This window comes from Ictidomys tridecemlineatus, chromosome 14 (genome assembly GCF_052094955.1).
Source record: "Ictidomys tridecemlineatus isolate mIctTri1 chromosome 14, mIctTri1.hap1, whole genome shotgun sequence".
Lineage (NCBI taxonomy): Eukaryota > Metazoa > Chordata > Mammalia > Rodentia > Sciuridae > Ictidomys > Ictidomys tridecemlineatus.
In genome coordinates this window covers 18683653-18703074 of record NC_135490.1, presented here as the reverse complement: position 1 = coordinate 18703074, position 19422 = coordinate 18683653, and the positions used below count along the sequence as shown (strand labels likewise).

General features: G+C 36.7%; 1 long non-coding RNA gene across 1 annotated transcript in view; it reads right to left on the bottom strand.

The window, feature by feature from the left end:
* Positions 1-11691, bottom strand: part of LOC120892867 (uncharacterized) — a 50268-nt gene extending 38577 nt beyond the window's left edge. Inside the window, exon 1 of the long non-coding RNA XR_013430256.1 lies at positions 11432-11691. This is a non-coding gene — a long non-coding RNA (uncharacterized LOC120892867). The remainder of the gene's footprint in view (positions 1-11431) is intronic.
* Positions 11692-19422: the final 7731 nt, after the last annotated feature.

The window sequence follows — 19422 nt, the reverse complement described above, 5'->3', positions numbered from 1 at the left end:
CTCAGCCATAAAGAAGAATGAAATCATGTCATTTGCAGGAAAATGGATAGAACTAGAGACCATTATGTTAAGTGAAATAAATCAAATTCAGGGAGGTTAAGGGTCCTATATTTTCTCTTATATGTAGAAACTAGAGAGGAAAAAGGAAAAGAAAAGTGGTGATGGGTATCTCATGAAAATCAAAGGGACATTAGTAGAAGGAAGAGATCAAGGGGTAAGAGGCAGGGAGGGAGGGGGAAGTGCTAGGGAGTGATATTAACCAAACTATATTATAATATTGTGTGCATGAACTAATACATAACAACAAATGCCATCATTATGTACAACTAAAATGCACCAATAAAAATGTGAAAAGAAAAACACGTGGTTTTTTTCAAGAATTTGTTTTTTTCAAGAAGACATGATAGAAATACTCTGGGGGTAAAGAAGACATTTTCTGAACACATTTCCCACATTATCTTATTCTCTGATGTATCCAAATCATCTACAGGAAGATCAACTCTTTATATAACTTCTCTAGGATATACAAAGTGTTTGTTATAAATTTGTTTGCTTATTTTTTAATTCACAGAATATTTGCATGCAATCTTAATGCTCTATTTAATCTTTTAACCTGAAACCTGAACATTATAAATTATAAAGCCCTGTGGGATTAAAATATTATGTTGCAGACCAGTGGAAATAATTTTAATGATTCATAACAAAATATAACCACCTGAAACTGAGCAAAAGTTTCCTACTGGGAATTCAAGTAAGACATAATAGTTTGCCTCATGTATATCTCCATTTTATAATTAAAACAAACTTTGAAGGAGCAGTATGGGATGAAAATAAATTTTAGGTAGACTATTATATTATGCACATCTGATATTTGTGGAGTTGAAAAATGTATACCTAAATTTGTTTTGGAAACTTGTAAACATCTTTCTAAAAAGTGAAATAATTTCCTTCTTATTGAAGATATTGAGGTTAAAGAAGAAATGTGGGCATTTAGAAGAAGTAACCCAGCACACAAAAGCACTAATGACATATTCCATGCTTTTTCATTGATGGATATGTTTAAAACTGAGTTTATAAAGAAGGTCACAATTTCTAAGCTGCTTGAATGCAAAGTTAAAACATTTTGATGAAAGATAGTAACAAAGAAATTTGATGATTTAAAGTATTAAGTCTATGTATGACTTCTTAATAATTATGTTCATTTATAATGTGATGTTTTCACATGTTGCAGGAGCATCATAGGATAATCAATTAGAAAAATAGTGTTTCATGAAAAATGAGTGATAGGAGATTAAAAAGACCAAATATCATCACTATTATATATTCCATATTTGAGCAGTGCTTCTAAGTTATCAAAGCTCTATTTATATAATATTGAATTTAATCCTTAAAAAATAATATCAGGGACACATTACTATATCCTTTCTACAGACAGAAAAACTAAGCTTAGAGAATCTGCAGAGAAGTAGTTTCAAATTTGACCCAGTCATCCCCTTCCTCAATATATACCAAAGGACTTAAAATCAGCATACTATAATGATGCGGCCACAATAGTATTTATAGCAGCTCAATGCACAACAGCTAGGCTATGTAATGAACCTAGATATCCTATGCAGATGAATGGATAAAGAAAATTATATACACACACACACACATATGAGATATATATATACACACACACACACACACACACACACACACACACACACACACATTACTTGGCCATAAGGAAAAAATGAAATTATGGCATTTGCTGGTAAGTGGATGGAACTGGAGGCTACCATGCTAAGTGAAATAAGCCAATCCCCCCAAAACAAAGGCCAAATGTTGTGTCTGACATAAGGATGTGGACACACAATAAAGGGATGAAGGAATAGAAGTTCATTGGATTAGACAAAGGAAAATGAAGAGAATAGTTTGGGAATAGGAAAGATAGGAGAATGAATTGGACATAACTTTTCTATGTTCATAGATGAATACATGACCAGTGAAACTCCACCTTATGTACAAGAATGGGATCCTAATTAAAATAATTTATATTCCATATATGTATAATATGTCAAAATGTTAGAGTCTGTAAACAAGTCAAAATAACACCTGGCATTTTGCCAGGGGAATGTTAGAGTTCGTGAACAAGTCTGGATGGTGCCTGGCAAAATGCCAGAGAGAGTAGTTTGAGAAGTAACAAAAGCAAGCCATTAAGTGTGAAGATTCCTTATTGGTTGACTGATGTATCTAGTTTATGCTAATTAAGATAAGCTGTGCAAAATGTATAAATATATCTGTTGTCCTACAATAAACGGCTTCCACTCCTGATGTATCAACGTACACAAGTTATTCGTCACCCCCCCCCCCAGGTTATTTTGCTGCAGCCAGCCGGACTGCGGCATCAAAATACACTCTACTGTCACGTATATCTAAAAAGGAAAAAAAAAAAAAAAACAGACAGCTGCTTCTACAAACAATGGCTATGTTTGTCCCTCTTCCTTTTTCAAGTGGCCACTTTTAATAGCTGCTTGCACTAGCACTGTAAGGTGTTGACAAAAGAGGACATAAGAACATAGGGACCAAAAAAAAAAAATACACCCAAATCAAATTAAAAGTTTCCTAGTGGGAAGCCCCGTAGATTGAGCTAAGTAAGAAAGTGAGGGTTCCGACTCAGTGTTCCAGATTTTCTGCTCATTTTTCTCTGTTGGTCGGCATTATTGATGCTCATAGATATTTCCAGTTCATTTCCATCGGGGACATGGGAAGAGGACAATTGCCAGCTTCTTCAAAGTATAACTTGGTCAGGACAATGATATGTGAGTGGAAATGTCATCACATCTTGGCAGAACTCTTTTTTCCTTTTAATTTGTTCTTTTTAGATATACATGATAGTAGAGTGCATCCCGACATATCACAACACATGCATGGAGTCTGACTTCCCATTCTTGTGGTTGCACGTGATGTGGAGTCACACTGGTCGTGTGTTCATATAAGAGCATAGGAAAGTGATGTCCAATTCACTCTACTGACTTTCTTATTCCCAGCTCACATCCTTTCCCTTCATTCTCTTTGTCTAATCCAACGAACTTCTCTTCTTCCTCTCTCTACCCTCCCGTGTTGTGTGTTAGCATCTACATATCAGACAGAACATTTGGCCTTTGGTTTTGGGGACTGGCTTATTTCACTTGGTATGACAGTCTCCAGTTCTATCCATTTGCTTTGGCAGAAGTCTTGAGCTGTCAGTGCAAGACTAGCTTCCAGCCCCAGCACCTGTTGATATGAATGAGTTGCACCCAGCCATTCCAGGGAGGAGAGCTCCTGGACTCCCAGCAAGGACTAAGCGTGTGTTGTGTCAAGTCTCTGAGATGTAATTATATATTATAGTACCCTAATCTAGCCCAGCAGCCTAGCTGAAATATTTTCCACTATTTCTAATTTAACCAGGCCCTAATTTTGTCACACACCTAAATGCAATCTTTTAATTAATATTAAATATATTTGGTGGGTGCTTTGGTTCACTAAAGAAATTGTTTTAGTTCTTTGAAATTTCTCTTTTATTGCATTCCTGCAATGAAAAACAAACCTATTTACCCCACTCCATAGTAAGAGCCTTCCTCTTAGCATCAGTCCTCAAAATAGCCACCTTTTGGTTCATTTCCTAGTAGTCAATGACTGTTTCTGGAATTTTCTTCCTTTTCTTTTACTGTCATATCCTTCTTCTCTTCTCCAGAACCTGGAGTTAGCTGTTCTGTAGCCACCAGACCCTAACGTGACCAAAAAAAAAAAAAAAAAATCTGTGCCCCCAAATTCTGTCTCATAGTAGGTATTTTTTAAAAGACAGAAAATCTCCGACTGAAGTCTGCTTCATTAACTAGGACTCTAACTTGAGCTAGTTTAGGCAAGAGGAGGCACTTCACTGGATCACTGAGTTCAAGAAAGAGACAAAGAACCAGCACATGGCAAAGACAAGGTGACAGCTGTCCTTCAGGAAACCTGCATCCAGCGCTAAAATCCTGCAACTTTCCCTCCGTCCGGTTTGAGTCCATTTCCTACCATGTTCCTGTTCAGTTCTGATTCTGTTCGAGCCTCATTCTTTATCAGCTGCTTTCAACACAACAGCCGCAGCTCACACATTTACTGTCCTGTGCTCTTCTCCATTTATAGATATGGATTCTTTTTCAACTGTAGCGTGAAGAATTCCAAGGAAGATCTCAGTTTGGCTTGGTGTGACTCTGCCTAAACTTGAGCCAAATAACTGTAACAGAAAGGTAAATATCATGCTGGCACATGGTGCAGGTCTCCCTTTAATCCACTTGAAAGGCAGCCAAGGTGATCTCGGACAAAGGAGGATAGAAACACTGCATAGATCATACCAAAGATGCCCACTGTAGACCACTCCAAAGAACTGGCACACTTTATTCTGATTTCATCCTACTTAATTAAAAACGTAAGGATAGGGATAATGTAGCTTCACTGAGTAAATTAGATTATCATAGTTTTCATCCAGTGATACTTCCACTGTAAATGAGAATCTACTTTTATTTGAAAGTCAAACTGATTCACAATTGCTATGTTTGATTTTTAAACCCAAAACTACCAGCTGAATCTGGAAAGTATAATCCTAACTCTTCATGAAGTTTAAATGACAAGGGTATTTTCAGATCTAAGACAAAAAAGGTACAGATCCTACTTACAGATCAGAATATTCTTAACTCCACCTCTTCTAATCGCCATTCCCCCTCCCATGCTTCAACCATTTCTGAGTTGAAAATTCCTCTTATTTTACAATGAGAATCACTTTTCCAGAAAGTGTCCCAATTCATCTATGGTCGAAAAAGGCACAGAAAAGGGAAATTCACTTGTCCCATTCTTATAGAAAAAGAAAACATTTCTTTTTTGGGTGCTGGGGATTGAACCCAGGGCCTTGTGCCTGCAAGGCAAGCCCTCTACCAACTGAGCTATATCCCCAGCCCGAAAAAGAAAACATTTCTGTATTAAGAATAAGATTATTATGGTTTAGATATGAGGTGTCCCTCAAAGGCTCATATGTGAGACAAGGCAAGAACATTCAGAGATGATTGCCTTATGAGAGCCTTAACCCAGTCCTGGTGGGGATTAACTGAGTGGTAACTGAAGGCAGGTAGGAGATGGGCATTGGGGGTGTGTCTTTGGGGTATATATTTCATATCTAGTGAATGAAGTCTCTCTCTGCTTCCTTGTGTGAGGTCTTGAGCTGCTTCCTCTCACCACACTCCTCTGCCATGATGTTTTGCTTCACCTCAAGCCCCCAAGGAATGGAACCTGCTGTCTATGGACTGAGACCTCTGAAACTGTGAGCTCCCAAATAAACTTTCCTTCCTCTACGTTGTTCTTGTCAGGTCTTTTAGTCACAGCAGCAAAAAAAAGCTGACTAACACAAAGGTATAACCTATAAACTTCTTCACAGAGTTTTTATGTAGTGAACTAATAACTAGAACTGTGGAATTATCCAAGCAAGCTTTTTTGGGGGATCCTTAGGGCTGATTTTAATTTGCTGGGCAGAGTTTCAAAACAAAAATTTCTACATCTTCTTAAATCCTTATCTATTTTCTGGAAAACACTATTTTAAGGTATTATGCCTACCCTAAAAATCAAAAGGCACTTATATCTGTAAAAATAGAATAATTGTAGAATTTATTGTCTAAACTTGCTCTCATTTCAGACTGAGAGGAGGCACTACTCCATCAGGATAGCAGAGCACACTGAACCAGTCCTACCCCAGCCAGGTCTGAAAATCTGCCTACCTAAAAACAGCAATTGATCAATTTGGCTCTCTGTTATGTTCCATTTTATATTGACATTATGAAAAAAGATAACTCCTGCTTCTTTGAAAACTCTTTTTGCTTTTTTTTTTTTTTTTTTTTTTGGAAAATGGAATGCACCACAGTGAACTTATTTTCCATAAAACATTTGCACGTAACTGACAAATCTTAAAAGAAAGCCTAATTATGCACGCAGTCTTAAATCGCAGAGACGCCATTTAGAATACATACTCCATTTCTTAACCCAGCTAGGGCTAGTAAATAAGGCCCTAACAAACTGTTAACATTTGGGCTTGGCCAAAAGTAAACGAGGCCTTGGAACTCCACAAATGCGGTGGACCACAGCCTCTCCTCTCTCCCAGGGCTCTGGAGATTTCCAATGGGCTAAGGCCCCTGTCCAACAGCAGAGTCGAAGCCATAAATCAGACTTTCCTTGGAATCATGGCGAGAGGACTGGGGCAGTTACTGGTTATGTTTATTTCCCAACAAAGCCCTTTCTATCCCAAGTTGTTGAGAGACATTACTTTTGGATTAAAGCAGAAAGAAGCGTATCCACTGAGTACTGCCTGCCCTTGAAGTGAAAAAAGAAAAGCAAAAATCATTTTGCAGTAATCATGCATGCCAGAAGTACTTACACTCAGAATCTTCATTTTAATTCACCCCGGGTTTCCAGCATTATGTTGACATTAATCAGTTGTGATACAAAGCAACATAGATACCTAGACAAGGCATTCTGGCAGAGGAGATTCAGAGTGCTATATTCTTCCCACTCATTCATGTATTTCCTTTATTTTCCAGAAAAAGTGAAGATCTCTTAGTGTTGATCATCATATAAATCCCTCATGGATGCTAGAAAATTTCTCTAGTGAGCTTTCCTTCTGTGTTTCTCCAGGAAGGTTTTCCCACTGCCTATTCACATAGACGCAGATGTCGTTTACAGAACTATGTAGCGCATTTTTTAGGAACTTCATGGCTTGTTGCCCATAATTCAAAAGCATTAAAAAATAGATGTCAGCCTTTAGATGCATTTCTTTCTTTGCCTCAATGGAAAACAGGGAGAAGCAGGTGACATTTCAAGAAATATACATATCTAGCTGGGAACCGAGTGTCTTGAAGTAGTAAGGTCAATGATGAAATTACACAATATTAAAATATCTAGAGCAGAAATTGATCCCTTTTCCTACAAAGTTACCACAGCGCTAGACAAAGCCACTTTAAAGTGAATTGTGTCACCTTATGACACAATTCTCCTGCACTTAAGTCTTTCAAAGTATGATTTATGACCTCCAATAATATTTAAATACAGGATAAAGTCATTCAATCATTTTTCTACTGATTCACATATATTTTTCAGAATGCTATAAATCAAAACCCAAAGAGAGACAGGGAAGCCCATAATATCCTGCTCATTATTCATTCAATGTATGAATCAATCAATCTTGCTCACAATGAATTGGATAACTTATTTTCTTTACACTATTAAAAATAACTTCTGTGAGTGGACACATAATTGTCACATTGGTATGCAATAATCCTTTTTTAGTTCGTGAAATATGTTAAATGTTAAAGAATGGGATAAACACACACATATATGCATATATTTTTATGTGTATATATGTATGTGTGTACCTATATGTGTTCACATGTATATAGATAACATAGAATCAATAGAAACAAATGCTTAGAAAGCAAGTTTAAAGCGACATAAGTATCTAGAATGAATTAAATACAACAAAGAAAGGTGTTTAGAGATAAAATAATTATTTACCAGTGAATTAAATGCTATAGTGTTTGGTGCATGCCAAGTGATAATCCTTTCTCTTGCAAGCTTGTGGGTATGTAGTTTATCAATTCAGTTTTCCAAACTGTACACATTAAACAAGTTTCATTAATCCTAACTTTTAAAAAATGTCAAGGATTCAGATGCCAAAGATATGTACCCTAAACCAGTTTTTCAACAATAAAAGTCATCCCATCTTAATTTTTGTTTTAAGACCTCAGGTTTTTATGTGTTCAGAAAACTGTTCAAATGATAATAAAAATGGGAGCATGGATGCTTTTAACAGTTTATGTTTCCCCTAAGCGTCACAACTTGCCATGACTAATCTCCCCAAATTAATTTAATTTCATAGAATGAAGCATCTCAAAATATAGAACAGAATCATTCCCATGAAGATGAGCCAGATTTGTATATTCACTGTTCCTGAATCCTGCAAATTCATCTGGGGACATTTAGCATTCCACAGTTCAACAACCCTGGCAAATTTTTATTCCTAGGGAATAGTAAACTTTCACTTTTCTACTTAGAATATTTTATATCTGAATATGGTTTACGTCCCAGCTTTTACATTATCTTACTAATAACTCACTTTTAAATAGAAAGAGAAGAAAAGGACTTGGGTTGATCATAACAAAAGGGAAAAACAAAGAAATAGATGCCAAAAAAATGGTTTCTTTTTATTTTTCCATTTTAAGTACTTATAAATTCTTTTCCATTCTAATAATACCTTTAAGGAATTTGGCTTTTTGTCTAGATGACTCAAAAATGAATGAGAATTTATATTCAAAAGCATTATAGCCCACAGAGCAATGGGATTGGAAAACACTTTCTGTCCTCTGATTCTCAACAATTCACCCTAAGCAGGTAAAATAAATTATGAGTCGCAAAAAATAAGGCAATATATTTTCCACAATGTAATTATTTTAATTGAGTTACTTGCCCACAGAATAAGTTAAATAGATAATACGTATTTATGTATAGTAATATATATAATAATTCAAATATATATTGCTTCAGATTCTGGATTGGTAAGTCTAAAAATTAGTTTTTAATAAAAACTGGTAGTAATTTAGCCCAACATATGCCAACTGCACATTATCTAAATTTATAGGGGGAAAAAAATTTGTTCTCTCGGAGAAGAATAACCATTTTTCTAAGAAATATTTTGCAGATATTGCTCTAACTTTTAAATTTCGACTCATTACAGAGGCCCTTCAAACCCCTGAAATTTATAGCCAAAACCCAACAACACAGAGTAGTTTTCATTGTCGATAAAGAAATCGCTTTTCCTGTTCCACCCCCCTTGCTATCTAAGGGCCTCCCTGAGGCAAACATGAGTGAAGGTAGAGGGGGTTTCCTATGGAGGTGAGATTGTGCTCCTCTAAAATAAAACTCAATTTTTCCTCAGGTCTTTTCCTAGAAATCATAATGTCCCTTTTCATAATGTGGGAAAACTCACCTATCTCAGTGTACTTTTCGTTAATGGATCCGATGGTGATTATTCTCCAAATCATATCGTGGTATCTAGCACTTCCATCCCTAAGGTTAACAATTAGCTGCTAGCAATTTTAGAATAGAGTATGTCTATGCTCCATTGGGCAACCAGCAACCCTCTGCTGAACGCAGCAACCCCAGCCAACATTCCACCATGAAGTGCATCTTTTGCCAGCTTGTACCCCCTTCCTCTAGGAAACAGCCTCCCTTCTGGCCCCCAGTTTGCCACACCATAGAAACCAGGAAAAAAATACTTCCCCCTTTTTCCCTGAGCCTATATACCTCAAAAGTGTTTCTCTAATTACAAACAAGGAATTTGGCCCCACTTAATGATAGTGACCATTATGTACTTAATACTTTTTTAAATTATTCTAATTATTTTATTTCTTGACAGAGAATAGGGTCAAAAAAAAAACAGAGGATGACATTATTGCTCTTAGAAGCTTTAGATAATATGAACAAACATCTATGTTCAGCGGCTTTCTGATTTTTACTATTCCTACAAACATCAAAAGCCAAATATGGCTCCAACGACGTGGAAATAAGTACATTTTGAATAACATTTTAAAGACATATTTGCTATTGGCTGTCTCCATAGCTAAGGAAGAAGATGTGAATCTGTCTACATGTGTTCATTAAGAAATCTGGGGAGAATATATTGGCTCTCTTTAGGAGTCCCATATATGGAAAAGTGTAGAAATCAGGATGCATCTAGATCCACTGACAAGTGCAATGGTTAAATATTCCCAGTTTTGGTTTAGCACACCTGCAGTCATCTCTTAGCTTTGCCACTTACCCAGCAGTGTGACTTGGAGCATGTAAAAGTCACAAAAAATAAGAGGTTATAGCAGAATTTCTCAGAAAGAGAATGATCTTTTATAAGCAAATCAACTTGACTGCTGACTATGTTGTGAAAAGATAAACCTCAGCACGTGGTCAGAATAATTAAAGACTGAGAAAAAGATAATTAAAATTTACTACAGGAAAATAAAATCAGGCCAGGCACAGAGGTGTATGCCTATCATCCCAGTAGCGCAGGAGGCTCAAACAGAAGGATTGCAAGTTCAAAACCAGCCTCAGCAATTTAGGGAGACCCTGTCTCATAACAAAATAAAAAATAAAAAGGGCTAGGGATGTGGCTCAGAAGCTAAGCACCCCTGGATCCAATTTCTGCTATCCAAATAAAATAAAATTGGATTTCCAACAATAGCCCAAGAGGAAGGGTATTAGGGCCAGAAAGAAACAGGACGAAGGGATGTGGAGGGAAGAAAGACGAGAAACCAGCCCAGCCAGATTGGGACCTAAGAGAATAGGGCAGCTTGACCACAGCTTGGAAGAAGGAATGGCTGATGGTATTTAAGGACCAAAATGTTTAACATTTACTGTTAAGAATTTTTTAATGTTGAGCTATGCTTTTCAACTAAGGAGATGATAAGTGTTCTTCTATGTAGCTCCCGCAGTCCTGTTAAATGACCTGCAAATCGTTTAGAACAGACCTATCACTGTATTCCGAGTGGTCTTTCAGGAAATGAAAAAGTGGCTACCCTCCATGACAGGGAGGAGAGAGGAGGCCGCAGTGGGTGGAGGCACGACCCAAGAAAAATATAAGCGTCAATGAAAAATAGAATTTAGAGGAAAAGGTGACGGTGAGAAACAGGCCATCCGTTTTGTGGAGACGCATTGGAGCTTCAAGTCTTTTTAATTGAAATATCCAGAGATCATGTGCCTTCCACAGGCTGAGACGCTAGGGAGCCCAGGCGGCTGGCAGCTGCTCTGCCACATGAAGTAATTAGCATGGGATCCTGAGTCCAGTCGGCATCCAATAAATCAAAGGAGTGCGTGAAGCTATTTCTTTTGGCACTGCTTAAGTAATTTTCATCTTAAGAGTATATAGTTACCTCTGCTCTCGGTCCAGCCACAGATAAAAAATATAGCTTAAATGTTATTATTAACGCCATCTCTATAACAATGGACAACAGGGGTCATTGAGGACCACAACAAAAGTAATCTAGTTTTTGTCAAACTCTATCTAAAAGGCAATATCTCCAAAACTTCTCAGGATGCTGGGCTGATAATAAACCAAATTCTAAGTTAGTTAATAGAGAAGCAAGTTTCCCAGCTTACTTTTTAAAATCATAACTACATGTGTCAGTTTCCCCACGTGCACATGATCCTCCTACAAAAACTCAAAAATGAGGGGAAAAATATTGTTTTATGGAAAATAAATTTTAAGCTCAACCCATTGCAATTTAAAGTCAAAATAGTATAAAAAATTATCTGAAGAGATGCAATGACATACCAAAAAAATTCAAATGGTAGCTGTGACACGGAGAAGCAGATTTGGAAGACAGAAGTTGTGAATACTCACTGAAGGATTATGCCAATGACGTTGCACGTTTGCCTGGAGATCTCAGCCTGCCGCATCTGTGGACATCAGGTGCACTGAGCTCCCTTAAATGACATCTTGAAATATTCAAATCCTGAACCTAACTCCACCATGACTCACCAAGCCAACTCCTTTCCAAGTAGCTCGCCTTTGAGGAACTAAATACTGATCAGAAGTATACAGTACACTGTACCTTTGATCTTTTATGTGCCTCTGCAGGTTAATAAATCAGTCACTCTGGTTTGCACATTAGAGTTTTGAGTTTGCGATTTAAGCCATTCCCTGAGAGGCACACTACTTTCAGAGACCTGAGAAATCAGGCTGCTGAGCCTAGAAAGTGGAGGGCCAAGTTCCAGGTCATTACATATTAACTCAAGTAAAACCACCCCAGGAGGCATCTTGGGAAATAGCCAGAGTGCCTTCTTGGGAGTTACTCTAATTGTTCCAAGGTCTACCTTGAAATTCAACAGAAAAAAAAATACCCCACCAATATTCTTTATTCTCTTAATATATAAAGACTCAAACTACTTACTATCAAATATACTTGGCCTGACATAAAGATTAAGAAAATTACGAACAGACTGTATTTCAGGCGTTTCATGCAAGGAATAAGTTATCCAAAGCAGCAGAAACTCCGTGGTATCAAAAATGCACTTTTTTAAAAGGTTCTACAACTCTTTATTCACTACTTTGGTTTAACTTGAAAAACAGTATTTCTAGATCTGTTATTAAGTAGAACTTTCCTAATTCTAACTTAAGTTTGGATTTTAAAAAAGATACAGTATGTTCAAAGATCTAGGTGGCATCTTTGTGATGTTTCTTACTACTTCCCAAGTAGAGAAAAACTTTGCTATCTGAGAATAACATTATTTTTGGCGTTGACCTTGTGTGGACAATTGTAATGACACATGCAGCTGTTGAAGTGTAGATGAGAAATAAGTAACCACATAAGAAAATCATGCTTTTTACCCAAGCTCTCTGGAGTTCAGTTTAAAAAGCCGAACTTAACCTTCGTTCAACATAGAACATTATTAACCATAAGCAATTCAGCTTAGTTGCTTATATTTCATATTACCTATTCTGCAGACATGGATGTGCAAATTGAAAAGACCAAATAGTTCAGCTACAATGTGTATTAAATGATATTTCTTTGAAGGATACATAAGACGCATTTATTTTTTTGTCTGGAGATGTACAGGTTTTGCTGTGTGCAGTTGTGCAGAATCCACGTCAAATAATGTGAAGTAGATTCCAAAGTATGGCCAGATCATGACTGGCAGAATCAAGATAGAGGTGGCCTGACTTTGAGATCAAAACCTGCAGGGTTTATCATGCCACAATAAAATACACCTTCCAACATTTCTTTAAAGTTAGAAAGCATTTTTTAATTTATCTTTTGAATATTTATTGAGCATCTTTCATGTGTGAGACCTTATTTTGGAGCTAATCTTCCCAAAGCTTGCGTTCTAGTGGGAGAGGTCGATCTTTAAACAGGATAAATTAAAATATGTTGTTTGTTAGGTAGTGTAATATGCTAAGGAAATACAAAGCTGATAAGGGGTAGGCATTTCTGGGAGGTGGGTTTTGTAATCAATCTTAGAATGTGTATCCAAGGAAGGTTTTACTTCTATAAAAGTCCGAGAGACATTGAGTGAAAGTAGGGAGATAGTCATGTAGATCTGGGGACGATCACCCTACACAGAGAGAAGTCCAAAGGAGCTAGGGTGGAAGCATGCCTGACACGCTCAGAGAGTGACATGCAAGTCCTTTACTTGCAGCTAGAGCAAGTGAAGAAGGGGATGTGAAACTTTCTTCAGTCTAGTCTTCATTTGATGACAATACTATCAAATTTTGTATTAGCTTTTTCTTATTATAAAAGCATTCAATTGCTTTGTCAGAGATTTTACGGTGTAATTTTGAAAATGACACAGGACATCCATGGTTCCCTTTGACTATATGAAAAATATCCTACAACACTTTAAGGACTAGTTTTATTTGGCCCACTGGGTCTATAAAATATTTTTCCACTTTTTTTTCCTGTTTTTTTTTTCTTTTATGGTACCAGGAATTGACCCCAGGGACACTTTACCACTGAGCCACATCCCCAGCCTTTTTATTTTTAATTTTGAGACAGGGTCTTACTAAGTTGCTGAGGTTGGCCTTGAACTTGTGATGCTACTGCCTCAGCCTCCTGAATTGCTGGGATTACAGGAATGCACCATCACCTCCAACTATAAAATCTTGTTTTTAAGTATTCACTAATCTGTCTCCTACTCAGGCTTTTGTTTTGAGATATTCATATAAAATCATTAGAGGGAGTTTCATTTGTCCCAGAAGACAAGGTTCATACTTCCATTTTTAAACTTGAGTTCCCTTCATTCCTAATGATTATAAAACTATTTTGCATTGTAACATGTTTCTTAAAATGTCATTCTAAGATTATACCATTACTTTAATGCTTTAGAAAACTATCTTTGAGTCCTTATCGGTGTAAATTTTGGGTATACACAGCATCATGGTCCCAACAACAGCAAAATAAGATTACTAAATAATACACACATACAGTGCTTGTAAGTTATTTAGACAAATTAATGAATACAGAACTTATAGCATTTACAATTCCTGAAAATATAATTCTTATTCAGGACATAGAGATGCTTCGGTAAAAATTATTATCACTATATTATGAATAGCAATTTATGAAGTATATGTGATCAAACATTTCAGTCCTAAATCATCAGAACTCGTAAGAAATAACTGAGAAGGAGTTATTTGAGCAATATCATACAAATCAGTGGCACAGCTAGACTAAGAATCTAAGGTCTCCTGATTCAACATAGTGACTTGTTTCACTGTATCATGTTCTCTTCTTTATGCTTTAGGAAGGAAAAAGACACGAGATCCTTTCAAAGCAAAAAGCTATTAAAACTGTAAAAAGAAAACCTTAGGAAAATACATACAGTAATTAGTACATAGCATGTCTATTAAAACATCTAGCATGGGAAAAATAAGAGCAAGAGAAATAGATGGAATAATTCGTATGCTATTTATTGCTCTATGAAAAAATATTAACAAAATTACCACTCTCATGCTATGTTGTTTCAGAAGTTAAAACCAAATCTATTTGAGAGATTACCAAATTGGATTAGCAGATTTTGGCATACCAAATTGATTATTCAGTAAATTTAATGGGTCTACCATCTCTTCCACTCAAATATTTTGCTATTACTGAAGTTCTTTCCATGGAAGACTTAGAATTCACTTGTCAAGAGTTCCATTCTCTGAACATACCATTTCCCAGCCAGAACTCCACGAAAAAAAAAAAAAAACAAGCATCCGCTGCTGACCTTTTAAATTCATCACTCTTTGAAACTCCAATCACAGAAAAATACTTAGGAAAATGTGGCTCTTTCATCTCTGTGTGGTAGTGGATACGCGGCTCTTCCTACAGAAGCTGGCAACCCCCAGTTCCTTTTCTCACTTGTGAGAAATGCTTTGAAAAAGCCATTTCCAGCCAAAGTTCTCAGCCTTCTATTTCCTTCTTTACTTAAAATGAGGAAACGATTTGTAGAAAGGGGAAAAAAATAAAATAAAAGGATTCATTTATTGTCTGCTTAGCTGGTCTGAATTATCTCCTAATCCACATCTTTGCTGACTCTGGAAACTCCTTGAGTTCATTCTCAGCCCTTGACAGAGGCAACTGTTTTGAAAAAAAAAAAATGTTGTTCCCCTAACCAACTTGGGACTTGGTAAAAATTAAATGCTGAACTTTCTTCAGCAAAGGCCTGATGCTTGGGTTGAAGTTACTATATAGCAGACAGCCAAGGAACAGATAAAAATCAGAATTGTGATGCGTGTGTGTGCCCACGCGCGTGTGCTCAAAAACACACTTTGTTATACTTCTCATTACTTATTTTTATATCGAATTACATTTGTTCCCATAGTAACTTGAATCAATTCTCCAATCACACAGAGTCATAAGAACGAACATTCATTGAACACTCATCACATGCTAGTTGCTCTGCTGGAACTTCATGGGTGTTGTCTCATTTAATCGTCATCTCAGCCTAAGGAGTAGATACACATTACAAATACTAAAGCTGGGACTTTAACAAGTTTCCTGAGGTCACAGAGCTAGCCATTAAAAAGTACAGAGCCTAGATTCAAATCTAGGCATAGACAGCTCAAGACTTTATTAAGATCTCTCCATAAGGATTAAGGATGCTACGAGGATATTACTCATTAAATAGCAATTTGTTCTTTATAAGCATCCATAGGAGAGACATTTGTCCATTTCAGTACCACATATAATTGGACTTCTCCTAAGCAAACAGTTATTCTTAGCTTATATTGACTATGAGAAAAAGTGTAAACCAGAATGGAAGTTCTTCCAGCAACAAAGATAACCCTGAAGTATTGACCTAGTACCATGCTTCTTTGAGGCCATTTCATCACTTGCTTTATTTTTTTTTCCTTTTACCTTGAAAGGTAAATAAAACTGGATAAGAGTTTAGACATCACCCTATGATGCAGGATTACCTTGACAAATTCAAGCAGTGGGTAATTCTCAAGTGTCAGTGAGAATTTAGAGACTTCCTACCATGTTTCTGATGGGATTCTTTTCTCAGACAGTAGAACTTCAAGTTTTTTCAAAAAGATGTTGCCATCTCAGCAAAAGTTTGAAATTTCCAACCTTAACTATCCTTCTGACATTGTCTGGAAAAATGCAAAGATAGATACGGGTTTTGGTGAGCAGGAAAGCTGCTGATATTTTTCTGATCCTCCTTCAGTGCATACAACAGTTTTCCCTCTAGAACTTTGTATTAGAGGATATTTCTTAGATAGGCATGTAAATAAATACTTGTGCTGTCCTTTTCTCTAAAAAATAAGAAACTGGGGGGGAAAAAAACAGAACAAAGAGCAAAGAAGCTCTGCTGGCTTTCTTTCTTTCCTTCCTCCCTTGGCAATCTCCAGTAAATTAAAGCACAGCAATATTTCTCCTGTATTAAAATGGCTGGTTCACTGGTCGATTCAATGGGGACAAAGCATTTTATAATCATTGGATATTTTGAATCTTCAACATAATAAGTAAATAAAATTAATAGAATTGCAACAATTGTCAATATTCTTATTACAACAAAAGGTGGCAACACAAATTACTAGTAAAAGACAGAGTTGGCTTCCATATACCTACAGTACTGCTACCGCACCCATTAAAGGACAATGTCCATATGAACTAGTACAGTGATAGCTCCATAATTTACTAGATGTCTCTCTTCTCCAAATCCAATATACTTTTAAATAATAAGTAAAATTTAAATATTGTAAAGTTCCTCGTGTTTTACAAGCACAATTGATATATTCTATGCAAGTTGAATTTTTTAAAGTTGCCATTAAGCATAGGGCTGAATGACCTATGGTGTCTGTCACGATGTTGGGGTCCATCATGTTATATCCTTCATAAAAAGCTTATCTTATTTACATTAGATATAAGAACATGAAAGTAATTTTATTTTTACTCTTTCTACAGTAGAATCATAATCTACCCATGAAAAGATTCATAATTAAAATCCATTTAAAAAGAACAGTAAAAGTTCTGAGGTGTGATACTGGCCGAAAGGACAGTCCAATGCTTTTCTTGGGTTATTTATGTCTGGATTCTCCACCTTATTTCCATTTAATGAAATTGTTTAGCTGAGAATATTTTGAGTAACTATAACATAAAGAAAATGTGTATAAGGACTCCCTGTTGGTTTAATCATCCAAGTTCTCCCAAATTCTTAGAGTGAAGGTCAATGAATCACCTGAGCCCTTCCCATCATTCACACTTTCTATCAAGACTAATTGATCCCCAGATCCCTGTAAAAAGGAGCAGACTGACAGCCCAGACTAAGTCAGCCCATTGGAATACACTGAATAACCACCTTGACATTCAGCCTACTAAAACAAACTCTCAAAGCCCAACAAACCCACCATGCCTTCTTTCATTTCTAAACTCTTTTTTTTTCTTTCTTTCTTCAAGATTGATTTATTTTCTTTGCTGAGGATCTTGAATCAGAAACTGCCCTGCAGAGAATTCAAGCCCAGGCAATGTGGCTGGCACAGTCCTGTGGAGAGAAGACTTCGCTGACCACGGAAACAAACACCACCCGTGGCCGGCCACACGGCAGTGGTTTAATTAAGGACAGCATCACATGCAGAGCAATTTCTGATGGAAGACTGAGGATCCCACTTGGAACTGCTTGGGGCATTAGGCAAGCAGAATGTAATTATCTGAACTGAAATCCAGCCGACATCTCTGACAGTGACCACCAGGGGATCTTTAAGGATCAGATGCTCCATTTGAAGTCAGGGCCTCTGGCTTTGGAGTCCTCTCCTCTCCCTTCCTGCCCTCAAGGGGGAGAGAACACCTCACACTGAGCCACCAGGACTGCTTGCTTTGACTGCCAATTCTTGCTAGCTCTAGAGGAGGCCAGACTTTCACTAAAATTTTAGGCCAAACAAATTTCATTTCCTTCCAAAATAAAAGGATTGTATAATATGTAGAGAAGCTAGAATTCTACCTTGTGGCCTTTCCTATCCCCGACAAGACCAGTTTCTCTTGCTATCTTTAGGGTATACACTTAGATTTAGAATATCTCACATGAGTCTCCCATGGCACCCAATGAAGACATTCATTTAAATTATGTCTTGTATAAATTAATCTCTTAGGAAAGCACACCTGGGCCTTTTAGCCATGGACTGCTGCTTTTTTTTTTTTTTTAAGGCAAAAACAAAATGAATAGATTAAAACCAGAATGTGACCCAATCTGGGCCAATGCTTGGTCTCAGAGTTTTGGTACCTGGAGTGAGATTAGTCCCCAATCACTAACCTGGGCCCTCTGCCTGAAGAAAAGAAAGGAACCTTTGGAGTTTTTCAAGGATATTAAGAATTAGAGATAGAAATTGTCTCCCTATTTGACTATCTTGTAAGGGAAGCCTTATTTCTTTAATGTATGGTATAATATACATATCATACAGTTCTGTTTTAAGTATTTCATTTACCACTGGCTGAAGTACCTTCCCATGGGAGGCCATTTTATAATCAGTCCTGGATGTTAGAAACTTTTTGTTGGTTCCTCACTTAGCTCAATTTTTCCTTTGTTTAGGTTCATGCTATTAGTCTTAATTACATCCACTGGACTTCTCTAAACAATTCCTTTCTTTACCCCCCAGTTCGTCATAGGAAAAACATTGTTTACTTGCTGAAAGGTTGTTGTTTTTTTCTTTCATTTTTCCCCGTTGTCATTTTATTTGCTTTGACTCCTCTTCTCACAGATCCTTGTAAGACCTCTAGAGAAATGATCCTATTTTGTGTCTATTATCCCAGCATGAGTATTCACACCAATGAATTGGTCGGAGTGATAAACTAAATGGTTACCTTAGGTTGAAAACACTGCTTGGACTGGTATCTTCCTTTCAGAGAAAAATTAAAATCGCAAATAATGCACTTGAATTCACTCTCACAATCATGGAGAAACGTTGTGAAACTGAAGATTGGGGTTATGTTCACATTTATTCTGTACATTTCTATAATGCTAATATATTTATGTAATTATTTTTGAATATCTGCTTTCCCCTTTAAATTAAGCTTTATTATAGCAGGGCCACATTTGCCTGCTTCTTCCCTGTGTCCTTAGGACCCAGTAGAGTGACCATCATATAATACGTGATTAACAAATACTTGTTGAGTAAAGTTGGATCTCAGAAACTCAGCACCCCACATCGCCTGTGATCCCTCCTGTATCACACCAGGCCTCTCACCAACTGTAACTTTGGATTTGGTTTTATAAAATCGTTTGTCTTCTGTCTCATGTTTGTGAGAATATAGCTAATGATCCACAAATATCAACCCTACTCACCTGAGTTCCTGAAATTTAACATAAAGGAATTTACATTTTGGTATAAGTATTTGTCAACTATTCAAAATGTCG